At 45.6% G+C, this 13,726-nt stretch overlaps 1 pseudogene; it reads left to right on the top strand.

Moving 5' to 3' along the window:
- Positions 1 to 5,895: 5,895 nt before the first annotated feature.
- LOC137640338 (5S ribosomal RNA) lies at positions 5,896 to 6,014 on the top strand (annotated as a pseudogene).
- Positions 6,015 to 13,726: the final 7,712 nt, after the last annotated feature.

Below are 13,726 nucleotides of genomic sequence, written 5' to 3'. Positions count from 1 at the left end.
CATGAAGTACTTGATATTAAGCACTTAAAAACACACACACTCTCTCTCTCTCTCTCTCTCTCTCTCTCTCTCTCTCTCTCTCTCTCTCTCTCTCTCTCTCTCTCTCTCTCTCTCTCTCTCTCTCACTACAAAGAGATCTAAACAAAATATATGAATGGGCGGAGATAAATAGGATGGTATTTAACTCCGATAAATTCGAATCAATAAATTATGGAAACAGAGAAGGAATGGTATATGCATACAAGGGACCTAATAATGAGACAATAACAAACAAGGAAACAATTAAAGACCTTGGTGTAATGTTAAATAGGAATATGTTATGCAACGACCAAATAGCAACACTGTTGGCTAAATGTAAAGCAAAAATGGGAATGTTATTCAGACACTTTAAAACAAGAAAAGCTGAACACATGATTATGCTTTACAAAACTTATGTATGTAGTACACTCGAGTACTGCAATGTGATATGGTACCCACACTACCAAAAGGATATTGCACAAATAGAGAGTGTACAAAGGTCCTATACTGCTAGAATAGAAGAAGTTAAGGACCTTGACTACTGGGAAAGACTGCTATTTTTAAAACTATACAGTCTAGAAAGGAGAAGAGAACGCTACATGATAATACAAGCATGGAAGCAAATAGAGGGAATTACTGAAAACATCAGGGAGCTAAAAATATCAGAAAGAGCAAGCAGAGGTAGATTAATAATGCCAAAAAATATACCAGGTAAACTAAGGAAGGCGCACAGGACATTAATCCACTACTCACCAGCATCGATAATGCAGCGACTATTTAATGTGCTGCCAGCTCATCTAAGAAACATATCAGGAGTGAGCGTAGATGTGTTTAAGAATAAGCTCGATAAATACCTAAGATGCATCCCAGACCATCCAAGACTGGAAGATGCAAAATACACCAGAAGATGCATTAGCAGCTCTCTGGTGGATATACGAGGTGCCTCACACTGAGGGACCTGGGGGAACCCAAACAAAAAATTAGGAAATAAGGTAAGGTAAGGCTCTCTCTCCTTTAACCATTGACCTTTGCTTTCAATATTTTCTGCAATTTTGAGAGAAAGGTTGGGAATCAGTTTATCATAATCATTTCTTTAGCAGTTCATCATTAAATTTTGAAGTCAGGTAGAAATGTATAGTAAATTGGTGTGTCTAATAGTATATCCAGTTTTCGCTCTTGAGGGTTAAGGAGAAAAAAAGTGTCTAAAGCAGCACCTTGTTGTCTTACTTCTTACTCTCACCACCTCCCTCGCTCTTGTTCAATTATAATTCTAGATTTTCATGGATCTGTTGATTTTTTAAAAACATTTCATTGTTCCGTAACCGAAATACAAACCACGCTATTTACATTGGGTTTACCTTTTAGCGTAGCTGAAATTGCGAGCCATTAGAATTTAATGAGGGTGTATTACCCCCCGCGCTAGTTAGCAGGGGGGTAGGGGAGTGGTAGCTAGCTACCCCTCCCCCCTCACACACCAGTGAACTGCTTCACTTCACTTTTGGCTCGGACGATAGACAGACGTGTCTGTCTTCGTCCTCACTTGGCAGCCATTATTTGTTTTGTCTTTACTTAATCACTTACGTTTCTTTTACTCAATATATATGTAAACATTTTTTCATGTTTATGTATATATTTGAGTATAGAAATCAGTAAGTTTCCTTTTCAGAGTTTGTGCTTATGTGTGTAGTGTACAATATCTCTGTGGAGTCCTCGGCAGCTAGGCCACCATGGTGTATTTTCATGGGTCGCGATCGAGTTTGACTTCGGTCTTTCTTTCTCTCTTGAGGTCGTTCACCTTTTACTACGTTACTTTTACTACGCCTTAGTAGCTTCCTTCCCGTGTGGGGGGGGGGGGGGGGTTGCTACGCCGTACGTTTTGTCTCAATTAGTTTATGAATCTAATTGTATTTATTGATTTTTCAGCTTTGTAGAACAATTCCTTTCGGGGTTTTCGTTCTTTCTTTAGTGTTCATTCTTTTTTAAATTACATAATTACATAGTTACATAATTATAATTGTTATAATTCTGTGTTGGTTACAGCTCTCCTTTCATGAGTGTAAGTGGTTGTGGGGGCATGTGCCTGTGTAATTCTTGTGTTCCTTTCCCTCGGGATTCCTCTTCGGAGCCTTCCCGGGTGAATGAATGTTAACTAATGATTTTTGTTTTATTTTTCACAGTTACCGATCTAGTTCGTTTCTGTAATGTGACAATGGAGTGAGCTGTCTTGTTGAGGCCTGTGAATTCGGCTGTTGCTGCCTCCCCTTTAGATCTTCGTCAGGGGCGTGTCTCCTTCTCCTGGAAGTACTCCCGTGACGATTGACAGCCCTCCAGTTCATTTTAGAACACTCAGGAGGCTCGCATCCTTGGGTGGGTAACTTTCCTTCCGAGGGACGTTTTCCTGTTCAGGTTTGAGTTTTTCCCCTTTGGGGGTTCTTTTCTTGCCTTTTTTTTCGTGCGACTATGCTCTTGGTGCTGAGCGGTCGCACCTGCAGTTTCGCTCAAGGGGCTGGGCAACTGCAGGAGCCCCTCTTCGGAGGATTGCTCTTTTTAGGTCACTGGCTGACCCGTCTCTTCTACGAAGTGTTTCTCTTTCGTTCGTGAGAGAGTACACTCATAGAGACTCCTCTTCGGAGGACTCTTCTGCTGTTGTTGCTGTTGGCCGCCTTCGCCGTAAGGCTCACCGTCCGCTACGTCGTAAGGGCCTCCCATCTCCCTATAAGGGTGCTAAGAGGCGCCTTTTTGAATCTTCGTATGCAGCCTACAACTCCTTCTTCTTGATCTTCCGCCCCTGGTGCAGATGGACAGCAGTCTGACCTCGTCTTCCGACGGGCAACGGTCTTCCGATGGACAACGGTCTTCCGACGGACATCAGTCTCCCGACGTCTTCCCTTGCGTGTCAGGGTTCCCCTGCGCGCCTTTCTGTAGTGTTCTCTCCTGCTCAGTGTTAGCGCACAGGCTCTCTCCTGCTCAGTGTTAGCGCACAGGCGCTCTCCTGCTCATCAGCGCTTTCCTGATCACTAGCGCTCTCCTGTTCGCCAGCGCTCTCCTGTTCGTCAGCTCTCTCCTGATGATCGTCTCTGCTGTTCCTGTTGGTTCCTGTTATGCGCCCTGTGGGCCCACTTCCACCCTCGCGATCTAGAACTTCGGTTCAGGTCTTGGACAAGGCCTCTTTTTCTACGCACAGGATTCCACGCGTTGCCTTCTGCTCGCCAGCGATCACCAGCTCCCCAGCGACCATAGACGCGTCAACGTTCGCCTGCTCGTCAGCAATCTCCTACGCGTCAACGATCGCCATCGATCTGCCACACATGTCGGTTCCCTTGGACACCATCAGTAGCGATCTACCGCTCGCCTGCTGTAGACCACGATATCCGGTAGCTGAGTCTTGCCGTAGATCTTCCTCCTGCTCGCCAGCGCTCACCTTTACTTCTGTCCTTCTGTGCGCTAGCTTTCTTCAATCGCCAGCGCACATCTGCGCGCCCTTTTCTGCCACGCACCTGTGGGCACCAACGGTTTTTTCTGACCGTCCAAGATCGCCTGATTAACAGCTTGCTTCAGCGCTCACCTTCCTGATGCACCTGCGCGCCTTCTGTTAGCGCGATGATGCGTTAACCATCCCTAGTCTCTTACGCGTTAGCGATCGCATACGCGCCCGCGCGATTCTTCGCTTGCGCGCTAGCATTTTGTTAATGCCCCACCGCTCAACAACGCACCGTCGCTTGCCAACGTGCCATCGCTTGCCGGCGCGCCACCGCTTGCCGGCGCGCCACCGCTTGCCAACGTGCCTTCACTCGCCTACAGACCATCGCTCGCCAGAACGCGCCATCGCTCATCAACGCGCCATCGCCCGCCTACGCGCCATTGGTCTCCCGACCACCTGCGCTCACCCGCGCGCTCACGTGCCTGTGTGTCCACATGCCCACGTGCCTGCGCGACCGCATGCCCACGTGCCCGCGCGTCTACGCTCATGCGTGCCGCGCGCCCACGCACATGCGCTCCAATGTTCGCCCGCGCGCTTACCAACGGTATTCCATCGCGCGGACCAACGATGTTCCGTTGCGCGGACCGACGGTGTTCCGTCGCGCGAACCGACGGTGTTCCATCGCGCGAACCGACGGTGTTCCATCGCGCAAACGTCTGCTTGATTCCTGCAGTATCCATTGCTCGCCTATGGGTCATCGCTCGCCGACCACCAGCTCTCGCCCTTCCTACCACGTTCGCCCTCCTTCGCGCACTTCCGTTTGCGCTCCTGCGTGCCCGCGCATGGGCGCTTCCACTTTCGGCCACGCGCAAACCATTGATTTACCATCGCGCGAGCGCCAGGGCGATTGCGACCGCGATTCCCGCCGGAGTTTCGCAACATGGCCAGCCTGGCGAGTCTTCTGGAGCGTTTTTCCAGAACACGGTCTTCACCCCGTAAACGCAGAGCATGGCACATGCAAGAGCAGGAAGAATCTTCAGGGAGGTCTGAGCAACATTCTTCTTTCCAGAACCTGGGTTAGCCCTTCCTCGTCCTTCCCTGGAAGGGTTTTGCCAGGGAGCTTTCCGTTCGAGATTTCTCCGTCGGCCAAGGGGAGACTGGCTTACCCCTTCCTCTTCTCCATCTCATGAAAGGGGCTTACCAGGTCCTTTCCCTCCTCGGTTGCAACCTGAGATTTTGTACAAGGAAGCTCCGGGAAGATCATGGGTACTTTCCTTCTCTCGGCCTCAAGCACCTTGGCGTTTCGTCGCCAAGTTTTGAACTTGCGGGCAAGCTCGATGTTGGACCATCTAGACGCAGTGACCGAGGGCTTCCTCTCGGGTGTCTCATCCGTGGATGTCGACAAGCTCAGACACTCTTCCATCCTTGGGAAGAGCTTGTTTGTGCCCAAGGACAGAGACATGGACAGCGCTTGTGCAGAGGAAGTCAACTTCCGTTTTCACTCCTCCAAGGCGCTTTCTTCCAGACCCTGCAGGCCTCTAGCGCCTCTTTCTTTCAGCCTCGTCAGCCTAAGTTATCGGACCGGCTACGGCAGCTGAGACAAGGTGTCCAATAGCAGTCCCCTCCTGTCAGGAACAGGTAGCACGGGAGGCTCTCCCGGGGGGCATAATCCTAGAGGGAGCGGCAGAGTTCACGAACTCTAGGATTGGCAACCCCCCCTTGCAGGTCTCACGCTGGGAGGATGCCTAAGGTTAATCATCCGGATAACAGCTTCCCGATGCCATTTCCTGCACGATCTCCATGATCAGCCAAGAATATTGCGCCTGCCGTCTCTGTCAGCGAATTCAGTGTCACTGAACCTCTATGCCATGGGGTCGGCAAGAGTTTTGCCCGTTTGGGCAGAACGATCCATGCCTTAGGAGTAGGTCCTCCATAGGTTCGTCGACGGCTTCACCCCCCGGCTTCTTCAGTCGATCCTTTCTCGTAGGAAAGCATCTGAGACGGGAATTCCGTAGTCGATCTCTCACCTCTGATCAAGTTTGTCAAACAAACTTCGTCCAGCCTGGAACAGCAGAATCGATCAGACTGGTAACGAGGCGGCAGGACTCCTTGGGCCTTGGATCAGAAGGACGGGTACTTTCAGTTTCCATTCCATCCATCTTCCAAGAAGCTCTTGGAATTCAGCCTAGACTTAAGATGCGGTGTGGCGATCCCGCCGCGGCATCACAGGTTTTTCCCCAGAGAACTCTCCCTGCTTTCCTCATGGCCGCTCAGGAGCAGGCTTCTGCCTCCTTCGCCTTTTGGAGGTCTAGTCAACTCTGGTAGACTCGGGTTCGACCTTCTTCAACACCGGGACAAGCTTCCGGATCCTTACCATGAGTGAGGGATCATGGTAATTTGCTAGGAGCCTTCTCTACTTCTGCCTCAACATCTGGAGTATCTAGCCATGATATTGAGTCAACAGCCTTACCACGTTGGAAACCCCGCTTCTCGTCCGTCCAGCGAGGTTAAGCAACGTCGGGTCCGGTCGGTACTTGGATGGGTGACCGCCTGGGGACGCCAGATTCTGTTGCCTCCTCCTCCGAGCCTTCCCTTCAGTTGACTGTGGCATGGCTGAGGAGAGTCGCAGTACCTGTTCTCAGTCAAGCAGAGCTTTCAGCCCTACCTTGGAACGTTTCCTAGGTCTCTTTTCCTCATTGACCCGTCTAAAGTCCTGAACGGTCGCCTCAGGATAAGTTCCCAGTGGCGCGGCCCAAGTTCCAGTGGTTTCAAAGCAACGATTAACCGGACTTTCTGGCCCCTATGAGACCAGCGGAACGTTTAGACCTGCAATGGGTGTTGACCTATAGAACCTCTTGATGGGGGGTGGATATTCTCGTCCTTTCCCCACATTTTTTATGCTTTTCTCGGACTCGTCAAAGAAAAGGGGGGGGGGGCATGTTCTTGTTCAGGCCTATGGTCAGGACCTGAAGGATACCTCTCCATCATTCAGGCAGGCTTAGGGGCCGTAGTCTGGCCCCTCTACAGATCCTACAGCTCCTGCTGAGTAGCTCCGTGCGCGACGACTTCATGGTAGTGGCGTATTCCAACCAGCAAGGGACGCATTTTCATACCTTTGCATCTTGCAGTAGAGATACTGAGATGATTTGAGATCCTCTCAATACCACTATCGGCTCGCTCATTCCGGGCAGAGGAATTTTCTCTCCGACTATCTGAGCAGAGCCTCGCAGATAGAGTGTACCTGGGGGTCTTTGGCCTTTAGTAACTAGCAAGTCCTGGCCTGGGGGACCTGATCGCGACAGCTTGGAACTTCAAGCTTCCGCTGATCTTCCCCCCAGTCTCAGACTTCAAGACTCTTTGGCAAGATGCTTTCCGGTGATGGTGGGACAACATCGACGCCTGGGTCTTCCTTCCTTTGTTGTCTGTTGAGAATGGGTCTCAACAAGACCAGGTTGTCTGTCAACATTTCGATGGCCCTGAGAGCTCCACTGGGACTATACGCGGAACGGTTTCCAGACCCTCTGCTTCCCCTGACGGAACTCCCGGGAGAGCTTCTCCCATGGCACAGGCTACTCAAACAACCACACTGCAACATCTTTCACGAGCCGGGGCATCACTTCGGCTTCACGCCTGGAGACACTACGCCTCCTCCTCAAGAGGAGACAACCCGCTACAGTCGCTGGGCGGAGGTCGCGTCATCTGCGATAGTCATCCGCAGGGGTCTACCAGGTAAAGTGGAGAGTCTTCTGTGGTTGGTGTCGTGGGAGAGATACCTCTTCCCTTGAGGCCTCTTCTCCAGCAATAACGAACTTATTGCTTTTCGGCGGGAGGAAACTCCTTTCCGCTCTCGGCAGTGAAGCCTGTCGCTCAGCCTTTCCCTGGCCTTCAAGCTGAAAGGAATAAACTTATTCCTTCCCGCTGGACCTTTCCTCGCTCATGCGAAGCTGCAAACGTCCCTGCCCCCAGTCGGAGTGAGACCTCCAACATGGAGCATGGTTCGGACTTTTTAGTCCCTTAAGAGATCTTCTCAAGACCCATTACGTCAGGCCTCTGATCGTATTCCGTCTTGGGGCTCCTGCTCACTCTGGCCTCGGCCAGTGTGTAAGCAATCTTCTTGGTCTCGTACGACTCCACCCTTTCTAAGGAATGGGGGAAGGCAACATTCAGGTTCGCTCCTGAGTTGTAGGGTAGACTCAGAATCTTGAGGTCCTGGCCCTTTGGTCCAATTCCTTCAAGATTTCGAGTCACCATTCTGTATCAGATGACCCAAACCTTCTCCTTCTTGCCAGTAAAGGAATCGAGGGGTTATCTTTGGGAACAGCTGCAGTTTGTCCTCACGTGCAGCCGTGTTGGGAGCACAAGAAGGACACGGGGGAGAGTCACCAGCATACCTCTTCAGCTCGGACTCAAGAACATTCAGCTCGACCTGAATCCAGACCCTCCCCCGTCACGTCGCCCTACAGCACGATGTCGGATACATCACAACGTCCCTCGCCTTCGAGTAATACTACTTTGTGACGCATTTGCTACAAGCTGGAGTCTGGAAGCGTCTAATGACCTTCGCAGCCCGCTTCCTGCAGGACGTGACCCACAGGAGTATCGATACGTTTCTATCACTCTGTGGTGGCTACACAACAGCTGGTCTAACCTCAGCCTCCTTTTTGGACAGGTAGCAGAAGGTTGAGGGCATTGTTATCAGGTTTTAGTCTGCATGAACGAAAGAAGTATGTCTGACCCTTACTTCTTTCTTCATCATCCCCTCTACTGGGAAGCAGCATCCTGGTCTCTGCATAGCTGACCTCAAACCTCTGCAGGTAAACCATGCTTCCTTGTGTTCCGAGTATTGAGTCAATACTGTCGCGTCCCCCATACCCTGACGAGGTGGTATTGGGAACGTCCTAACCCAGAGTTCCTTCTGGAACTCCAGGTCAACTGCCTAGGATGGGTCACACTTCTTCCTTCACACACATGCTTATGTAGGCCACACATTTCCTTGCGGAGCAAGGAACTTGTGAGGTGCAGGGACTCCTTTTCTCGAGTGCGACTCACTCGGATTTTGAGTCCCCGGGTAAAGCCAAACCCTAAGGGGTAAGTCACCCAATGTAAATAGCGTGGTTTGTATTTCGGTTACGGAACAAAGGACAAATTCGGAGATAATTTGTATTTTTCCTAACCATACAAACCTTAGCTATTTACATATATTTGCCTGCCAGCCCTGTCCCCCAAGACAAGTCCTACCTCTAAGTGAAGTGAAGCAGTTCACCTGTGTGTGAGGGGGGGAGGGGTAGCTAGCTACCACTCCCCTACCCCCCTGCTAACTAGCGCGGGGGTAATACACCCTCGTTAAATTCTAATGGCTCGCCATTTCAGCTACGCTAAAAGGTAAACTCAATGTAAATAGCTAAGGTTTGTATGGTTAGGAAAAATACAAATTATCTCTGAATTTGTCATTTTAATGTTTTTTTTTTACTCCTTTTAGTTATGGGAACTTATTACAAAAGACACCTTATGATAAAGATTAAAACGTATATGCGATATATGTCTAACCTTGCCATCTAAGTGGAGCTCAGTTTGTCCACAGAGAAGTGGTCTTCATTTCTTATCCCATAAAAAGGCCTTATACTCTGATTGTAAAAGCAAAGTATCATGCTTAAAACATATATTTAGAAGTGGTAGCCTAGCTGAAAGTACAGAAGAGTGAGCTCAAAGAGGGGATTACGTAGTTGCAAGTCTATATATTTTGAGGGGATAACTATGCACAATGTTCTAGACTACGTTTAGCATGACGGACCAGCTGTGAAAATTTTTCCATCCCATAGCAACAGTGGAATCATGAACTTCAGTCAAAAAATATGTGAAACTAGTGGAAGGGAGCATAAAAACTACATTGCAGAAAAAAGATTTGAGCATGGATACTACAGCTTGTCATAAGGGGGTGAGTAAGCCTCATAAGGTATCCTGAGAAGGACTAAATATATTGCCCCTGAAAAAAAACATTTACTTAAATGTTGTTACTGTTCTTTGAATAATTAATTTTTCTCTGTTTCTTTTGTAGCTTAGCAAGTAATAATCATAATAACAAGGAGGTGCATTTAGATGGGTGGGAGGAATATAAGACATAGGAGGCAGAAGTACTTGAAATTGAAATCTTCCCATTCATAAACACAAAGGGTTAAGGGGTGACTTAGTTAGTGCATCTATGTTTGGAATTGTTGTTGTGCAAACCTCACTCTTGGCAATAATATCACATTCCCCTGAACCAGCTAAGTGTCTTAACACAGTCAAGGAGAGGAGCAGGATGAGACGGAGAGGAGGTGGGTGGGGGAACTCTGTCCGTCCAAGGGAGCCTCAATAAGATTTTTACAGGTTAAGTGGTTCAAGGTTGCGATGATACACCTTGGCACAGAGACCATAACATTTATTTCTCCCACATGTTTACCCACTGCTTTGAGAGTGATGCAAGTGCCCTATATCTTCTCTCTGTTGCTGAATGATGTCATTTTCGGTGAGATAGTTGAAAATTCTAATGTTTATCTTGTCCTTCTGAGATATTAATACAACAACAAGGGCAGTATATTTCTCAAGGATATGGACTTGGGGGAACTAAAGACGTTCAATGGGATTTTGATAATGTCTGCAGTCTGGAGTGAATAACATACCACAACCTCTGATATGTTTGATCTCGACAAACGGAATCCATTATATCGGTGCTTTCACAAAGTGACCACAAGAGCAGAGAGATTGAAAGAAGATCTCCTGACTCTAATAGGGAAAGTTTGAGATCTTTTTGTGGTGAGCGGTAGAAAAAACTAAACACCTGAGCATCATTTGACTATTGAAAATCAGATTTTAGCCTTTAGAAGTCAGTGCCCTTTTAAGATGTATATTCCCAAGAAGAATGCTAAGTAGGTGTATATTATTTTTTTTTCATTTAATTGTTCCTCTATATTGATATACATGTTATATAGGAATAATGGAAAGGAAAATAGAAAACTTATATACATAATACATCCATGTGTATGTCATATATCTACCCAATATAAAAAAAAATGAGTGAGTATATGGTCATATATAGTATATGAATATATAATGAGATATACATATTTCTTTCCGGTCACGCCCAATGGCATTGCTGGACATATAACTCTTCTTCTCTCGTGTGCTACTGTAATCCCCTTTCTTCTCAACAATGTGTGAATTAATATTTGACGATATATCCCTCATTCGAAATTCCCATGGATATCGGCGAGTCTATGCTTTCTAATAAGCAACCTATCTTTAAGATAATAATAGGTAGGAGACTGCTGTGCATCCGTCTCATCCACCATACCATACAATAACTCTGTTAACATTGCATCCTTTGTTGAAATACTATCAGCCTTTTCCTACCACTTGTCCTACTTCTAATGCTAAGTTTTATATGTCTTACAGGTCAGTTTCATCTTTATTTTCTTGTCTACTCGTTTCTCGTTGCTCTCGCTCTGGCTTACTTGTGAGTTCTCCTCTTGCTTACCATTAAGGGAATCCTGTTGTTCTTCAGAAAACAAATCCTCCCATTACATCGCTCCTTCGATTTCTTTTTCTTCTCTTTCAGCAACTTTCTTTCTCATACTCCTAATCGTCATACAACTAGGAAACAGATACGGATAGTCCTTCTCGAGTTCAGTCATAGGACTATATTTCAATGGTTTTTCCGTTACAATGGGACAAGGCACAAACGGCGCTCCACCAACCTTATTACCCTTGATTGTTTCTTCGTCTTTGCATTATGTGAAAGTGAATTATACTTAATCACTTGGGCGATTTTCATTCCTTACTGATATGGTCTCTCTGGCCACACCTAAAACAGACAATATTACCATTCTGCATGTCTTTCCCAACACTCGAAGGAGGATGATTCGACGGTTGTTGTTGTGGTACAATCAGAATTTGCTTAATAACAGTACCTGTGATACTTCCACTGTAACTGTTGAACTTCTTCATGTAGTTATTACTGAACTGGTTTCCATGGTTCGGAGAATACTTGACACTTGGTCGGAGCAAGCAACGATTGAAACTTCATGCCCGAGGAGGGTTTAAGAGTGATAATATTATAATCTACACGAAACGAGGCGGCTTTATAAAGTTTCTTCACCTGTCTCTCTCTCAAATACGTTCGAATATTTTTAGGAATTCATCGTAGATACTGTTATTGTATTATCAATTATTCTAAATCAGCCATCTCCCTCACGTTAGCAGCCTTTATCCATCTTTTGAAACATCGTCTTACGTGATAATCGTTATCCTGGAAAGTCATTTCCTCGTCCTTCCCCAAACTTCGGAAATTTTCCTTACAATATTCACAGGTCATCAGATGCACTTGCAGCACGCTCTTCCTCACTTCTTGATACTCCTTTTCTAGTCCTGAGATAAGGATAGATAAGCACTGCATCCCTTCCCAATCAATACAATCCGCACTAATAAAGACCATTTATCATCCGGCCATTTCATCATCGATGAAACTTTTTTTTAAATGATCGATGAAACTTGTACGGAGCTTATTCTGTGAATTTCGAGATCAACACCTGTGTATTTGTCACATCAAACATCTGAGTTGCGTACCTTGCACGAGCATTCGATAGTTCCAACTCCCTCATATGTTTTGCTTCTTCCGCCTATGTTTCTTCCCGTTCTGCCATCTTCTTAAACTTAATAAAATCCTCTTCTGCTGCAATATGTCATATCTCAGCCTCTATACTCCTCTCTGCTTTCTTGCCTTCGGTTTGTGGGTCAACTGGTCCTTGCTTCACGATAAAGTCTTCCTTAGCTTCTTCCAACAGTGCACGAGCTGCTACAATATTTTTTTTATGACAACTTTCCTAGGTTTATAAACGCTTCTAAGGCTAGACATTTGATTTGGGATTGAATCATTCCACTCGTTGCATGGCCACCATAAGCCATTAAAATAGAGCCCCTGAGCCTTAGTTACATTAGCTACTGACAAATCCTGAACATTTGGGTTACATAAATCTCTTGGATATAAAACATATAATTTTAAACCTCTCCAAAAAAATATATCCTAACAATACATATAATCTTATCAACCTTTAATCAAAACACGGCCCTGTTATCACCAATATTTAAAAGACTCGCTCAAGCCCAGGTCTGGGCCCCAAAAATATATATCATATGATGGCCTCGTGTCTGGGAACCACAATTGTATATCACGGCTGGTAAGCTACACAACTCTTAATTTCCAAACTTACCTGTTTGCTTTTACATTAAATCGTAACACTTGAAAATAATATTACCCGAGCTCTAAAACAGTTGTATAATTCCCAGACCGCAATGCATAAAAACACATAATATTCAAATGTCTCTTAAGTACACTAAAAAGAAAAAAAAAGTTAATTATTCTTTAACTGGGGTACGGGTGAATACTAAATTAAACACCGGTGATTGGAATAATACACTCATTAAAAAAATAATTATACTCTATAAAAATTACAACACTTTTAAAGAATTTACATAAAAAAATAAATCATTCGAAATATTAAGTCTGAACTAAACTTAGATTTAGTCAAAACTGTTGCACTCTGAAAAATTTATAATCCCTTAACTTGAAATATTAAATCAGAATAAACCTTGCACTAAGACACAAATGAAATAATTACACTATGAGAATTATATGATCACTTGACTCGAAATATGAATTATCCATAAACCTTACACTAAGACAGAAGGGAAAATACCAATGAAAATTTTACAATCCCTTGTTTCACTTGAATTTAAATTTTACACCAACATTTAGGTTTGATACTTAAGGAAAATAGATAAAAAGATCACGATACAAATACCTTTCACCTTTTTACAGGGCCAGTTACAAAAACTCTAAGAGAATTTTTATAGATACTCACAATATTCACAAAAACACGTCATACCAAAACTTTGCAATTTCACTGAACACTTTTATAACCATACACCAATCTAGTATGAGAGGCGTTGGAGAAAGGAGAGGGAGATACCTATAACTTATGAATGTAATTCCCTATCTGATCTAGGCATCCCTGGGATCGCTTATATATAAAAATTAGCTACTTCCAGAAGATTTCAAATAGATCTGGATATGAGGGGGCTTGGTCTAAGGGCATCAAAGTTATCAACAAGATAAAAATGTCATGAGGCACACCATGGTTTCAGGAAACTCTCCCTCGCAACAACGCGCCCACCCACAAATTCTCGAAAAAAAAAGGATACAATCTAACATTAGGATTTTCCAGAACCTTCCAAAGCTCATAGCAAAATAAG

The sequence above is a fragment of the Palaemon carinicauda genome, chromosome 4, assembly GCF_036898095.1.
Source record: "Palaemon carinicauda isolate YSFRI2023 chromosome 4, ASM3689809v2, whole genome shotgun sequence".
Taxonomy (NCBI): Eukaryota; Metazoa; Arthropoda; class Malacostraca; order Decapoda; family Palaemonidae; genus Palaemon; species Palaemon carinicauda.
The sequence above is the reverse complement of the archived record's forward strand: the minus strand, read 5'-3'. Positions and strand labels throughout refer to the sequence as shown.